At 43.0% G+C, this 5,420-nt stretch overlaps 1 pseudogene; it reads right to left on the bottom strand.

Moving 5' to 3' along the window:
* Positions 1–605: 605 nt before the first annotated feature.
* LOC111229794 lies at positions 606–1,141 on the bottom strand (annotated as a pseudogene).
* Positions 1,142–5,420: the final 4,279 nt, after the last annotated feature.

The following is a 5,420-nucleotide window of genomic DNA, read 5'->3' as shown; positions in this document are numbered from 1 at the left end:
CAGTTGGAGGCTTGAGCTTCATCGTGCAGAAAGTCTGTGCTGAACGACACGAGTCTCACTGTGATGTGCATGGAACAGCACAATGTTGTGACATCACCCTCAGTCTGGAGGCAACACACACACGAGTGTGATGTGGAAACCTGAAACTTGTAGGAGAATGCTCGACCCTTTGGATTTATCCCTGCTCGGAAGGTTTCCCTTCGGCCTGTCCTGCGCGCTTGCAGCCAGGTTTGTGTTTGCCGTGCAGGCTGACGGCGCACAGCGGACCCCTCTCTCTCTCCCCTCCCGCTGTAACGCTGACGCTGACCTTCTTCTCGTCCGGCTCCCAGCGGAGGGACGCGCCTAGGAGATGCGCTCCCCGTATCCACAGCGGAGCGTGTCTCGGAGTGAGCACACGGCTCAGGCTGCGGAGCGTCAAGCCTCCCTCCCGATGGATGCTGTGGTGTCTTGGTTGGGGAAGCACTTTGAGTCTTTGTATGGAGAGCGGTTGTGGCGTTTCCGCTTGGTTAACTCCACAAGAACAGGTTTTGTGTCTGGTTGTTTTTCCACGCTCTCCGCATCCTGCCTGGCTGGTTCCTCCGCTGTCTCTGACCCAGTCTGGTGTTTCACAGGGTTTGGGGTCCCTGGATGGCCCCGCGCCCTTTGTGCGCTTGTGGTCCAGCGGCTTTAGAGTCCAGAGCCTCCTGCTGGCTTTTTGCCTTCCTCTTCCTCCGGCGGTAGTTGCCGTTCTCAAACATATCCAGACACTTGGTGTCAGCGTCCAGTAGCTGCCTTTGCCGGGCCGACCCTTCTCTCTGGGCACCTTGATGAAGCAGTCATTCAGGGACAGGTTGTGGCGGATGGAGTTCTGCCACCCTGCTTGTGTTCGTGAATAAATGGGAAACCGGTCCATGATAAACTGGTAGATGCCGCTGAGCGTTGCGCGCTGCTCCGGTGCGTCTTTGATGCCATGGCGATGAGCGCGATGTAGCTGTAGGGCGGCTTCTGCGGAGGCTCCTGGCGGGTCGGCACGAAAGCTCAGGCGGGCGGGCACGACCCCTCCGCTCTCTCGGGCCGTACAAGTAGAAGAGCGGGGGGGCGGAGAGGCTCAGAGCCGAGGATGCCACTCCGAGTGCCGCAGGCGGCCGTGGTAGAGAGTCATGACGCCGAGGAGCAGGATTGTGTCCCGGGAAAGCTGAGCCTGCTCCCGGAGCTCCACTCCTCCACTGACTGACTCTCCAGCCTCATGAGGGCCCCAGAAAAATGTTAATAATTGCTGTACGTTTGCTGTGTTATGTTGACTTTGCACCGGGGAATAAATTGTCCATCATAAAACAGTCTGTGGTGTTCTCAGCCCACCCACATTAATTAAAATTTCATTGCGCTGAAACTACCTCGTGCCCCCCCCAGCGCCCCCTCCCTCGGCCCAACAACCAATGAGGTGCCGGGTTATTCCCTCATCTGTTTATAGAATTAGTCGCTTGATAAGTCTGCCACACCAGGTTGAATCAAGCTGTGTTTATTTGGAAAAAATTTCCGGGCACCCAAATACATAAACGCACTGATGTGCTGTTTGAAATATCACGTCCACCCCTGACGCTGAGAGTTGCTCACACAGAAAGAACAAGCAACACTTGCCGAGTCCTTTCTGGGAGTTGCTGTGGCTTCGCTCAAATGAAAACAAAGTGTATAAAAGGGAAAATAACTTCAACAGTTTTAACTCATGTCAGGGCCTCGTCTGTCCCCCCAGCCCGGAGAGAGGACCAGAGGAGCTGTTTTTGTTTGTTTGTCTCTCCCCCTCTTTTCTCTCTCTCTCTCTCTCTCTCTCTCTCTCTCTCTCTCTCTCTCTCTCTCTCTCTCTCTCTCTCCTTTGTGTGTGTGTGTTGTGTGTTGTGGAAACTGATTCTATAGCAAAACCCACAATACCTTTATTCACAAATATCTGAAGACAGAGTAAATGATGGATGACTGACAGAAAATAGTTGCCTTATAATAATAGCAATAATAATAACAATAACAATAATAATAATGACGATGATGATAACAATAATAATCAAGTTTGTTAAAATGTCACATTTGTAATGTTTTTTCATCAATCAATTTTATCTTTTGTTATTCATTTAAAACTTTTTCCTAAAACAGTCAAATCTTAATGAACAAAAATAATAACACTCTTAAATAAAGCTACCATGTGTAATTAATCAGTGATTGTTGATTGCAAAATCCCCACACCAGGAAACAGTCGTGAGGACGTGACCTCAGAGACAGAGTTCTCCAGCTGCTGATGAACGTAGCTGAGAAAACAACCGAGTAAATGGACTGGAGATAAGAAATGTTGTCAGATACTCTGGCAGAATGCTAATGTCTTCTTTGTTCCCATCTGCTGCAAAAATATACAAGAAAATGAGGTAATTTATTTCATTAATATTAATATTATATCACAAGTCAGCGTACTGATCTTAATAGGCTACAGCCAATCCCAGAGTCACCAATCGACAGGACCCGGGTCTGTGGGAGGAAAACGGAATAACCAGAGAAACCCACAGGACATAATGAAATTGCTTGAAAATGACATTATACCTTTGAACGATATTAGCATTAAGAAATCAGCTGGAGTTACAGTTGAAAATCTGGTACCCTGAAACACAATTAAACTACTTTAAATTACACACATTAATTGGTATCGTGGTAACTGATGAATAATATGTTGAATCAACATGATCTTTTAAGCAGTCCAATGTGAATGAAATATCTTGGTTTGACAAGCAGTGGAATCATGAGAAAAGGGGGAATCTCATGTCAGGTGGCCACGCTCTGATCACGTGGGATCGACGTAAACATTCAAGGTATTCTTTTTCAGTGCAGATACACAGAGGACATGCAGACTCCCTGGACCCTGAACCCTGACCCTTCAGTCTAAATTCTGCTTTACCTTTATCATTTTATCTGTTGAAGAAAATGGACAGATGTCTTCCTTTGCCCGAGGCTTCTTTAATTGGTCCCCAATGTCTTCAGGGCCACGGGTTCCTACTGGTTGTGGAAACAAAGTGGAGCAGTGGACTGGTTTATTTGCTCATTGTTCTAAATAAGTGGAACAAGGGAAAAATAAACTAAACTGATCGCACACACACAAGCTGTGTAAAGCTGATGGTGACTCACTTCATTGTTTTTCATAACTGGAGCAGTTTAAGAATAATGCAATATCTGACAACATCACAAACCTAAACTCACAGTGATCAGAGCTGCACTCACACCTCTACAAAAAAAATCTGAACATGAGCTTCATTCAGTTCATATTTATTTATGCCGGAGCATTCGATCTGGATTCAAATGAAACCAGACCGGTCTAGTTTAACAACAAATCGACCAAAGAGAAATGAAGAAATAATTCTCATAGTAGTTCAGTTCATTCATTAAGTAAATGCTAAATATTACCTTAATCATGCCTCTCAAATGTCGGAATTTGCTCCTTTGATTTGAGGTTATTTGTGGTGGTGACGTGACAAGAACCAACAGACTTTAAAGATATGTATTCCAAATTAATTACAATGATAAAAATACATAATTATATCACAAATAACATAATAAAAAAATAATACATAATCCTTACAATACATTGTGCTCAGTGGATACAGTTGCATGTTCATGCGCTTTAATTGTCCTCTGAGAAGCGGGCGCTTGGGACTGTACTGCCTTACAAAGGACAACATGGACAGTTGTATTATTTGTAGATGTGAGCATGATGCTTTATATTATGTATTTTCCTGTTTTAGGTCAAAGGAGGATTATAACAACTTTACAAGTGCACACAGCTGGCTCCTGCTTACATTAGGGGTTGGAGCTTTCAGTGAATAAACTCAGAAGTCCTTCTTTTCTCTGTTTCTCTGTCAGCAGACGGTGATTCATTAGCAAATAAACTAAACTTACATGCCAGAGACGTGTACAGGCAACGGCGCAGGCAGTTTGACTTTTTCAAAGGGCAGCTGCTGGAAGATTCTTTCCATCCACAACTGCTGAAGACGCCTTTTAGAATTTATATTAATCTAATTAATTTATATTAAGCAAGAGCCTATCAGCTGGTGACCTGGACATCTGGGACTGTGATGTGGACAGTGGGAGTTTTTCAGAAGCCCTCGCCCTCTGTTAATTCTGCAGCCTCAAAGCTGAGTTCATAAAACTGGAATTGTGTGCAACATTTAGCAGCATTATGTAATTGTTACAGGTACTTGCCTCCCTTCATTGGCTCCTTGTTAGATTTCAGATTGATTCTGTATTTGTTTTGCTTACTGAGCTTTTAAGTCTTTAAATGGCTCTGCCCCCAATTACATTTTCTGATTTATTGACATGGTATGTGCCCAACTGAGAACAGACCTGCAGAAGGAGGCCTGTTGGTCTCCTCAAGGTCAAGGTTTGTGACTAAAGGTGACGGAGCACCCACGCTCTGGAGCTCTCTCCTGACTGAAACAGACACTGCAACTCTTTAACCTCCTTTACATCTCTTCTAAAAAATGCATTTCTCTAAGCCTGTAATGTATGGCACGGTTTAATAATATTGTTATATCCCAAATTACTGTTTCAATATTATATTGCCTCTTTTCACTCACTGTCAGATCTTTATGCATCACGTTGATTTGAGATGTTTTTTTTTATCCATGCAGTTCTACTCTTTTACTGAGCTCAGGATATTTTGACTTTCTTTTTATCTGGTTTTACTTTTCTTGTAAAGTACTTTAACTTTGTTAAAGAAAAGTTCTGTATAAATATAATACGTTATTATTATGACTAACTTCATCCGTACATACATCTAATTTGTATCACTGACAGTGCACAGCCAACAAAACTGTGTACATTATCTATCACATCATTGGCATGAGAAATCACATAATTCAAAACATTTTCAGTTCAGAAGGAACTAGAACAATGTTTCAAATCAATTATGAAGAGATTACCAGTTTTTTTGGAAATACAATATTTCTTTTTACCCAGGGTGCCACAGCTCATTGTACCATCTTGAGATTTTCCACTTTTGATGTTCAGCTGCCTGATGTTGACCAAACACATGCTATAAACAGGCAATCTCAACAAGGGCCAAATCTCTGCTGTTCCTGCCATAATGTAGTGTAGTCAGTCAGAGGAGCTTATCTATTCCTTCCTTAACTGACGTAGGAAAAGAGAAATGTTGAGGATCTTTGAGGTGGATCAGATCCAAGCTCACTGACAATCAATAAAAGCTGGTGTTAAAAAATTCAAACACAGCACTGTAGTTACATTACAGATCCACTCCTGGCATGTTTTAACACATCGAAATTTTCTGTTTTGAATAATAGTCTCTTCTGTCTCTAAACTCTCACTTGGTTAAAAGTTACATCTACACATTTTCCCTCATATCTATGAATATACAAATATCTTTAATTTCAAAAGTTTAACAGCTGGAACAAGTG

The sequence above is a fragment of the Seriola dumerili genome, unplaced genomic scaffold (genome assembly GCF_002260705.1).
Source record: "Seriola dumerili isolate Sdu_G_001 unplaced genomic scaffold, Sdu_1.0 BDQW01000242.1, whole genome shotgun sequence".
Lineage (NCBI taxonomy): Eukaryota > Metazoa > Chordata > Actinopteri > Carangiformes > Carangidae > Seriola > Seriola dumerili.
The sequence above is the reverse complement of the archived record's forward strand: the minus strand, read 5'-3'. Positions and strand labels throughout refer to the sequence as shown.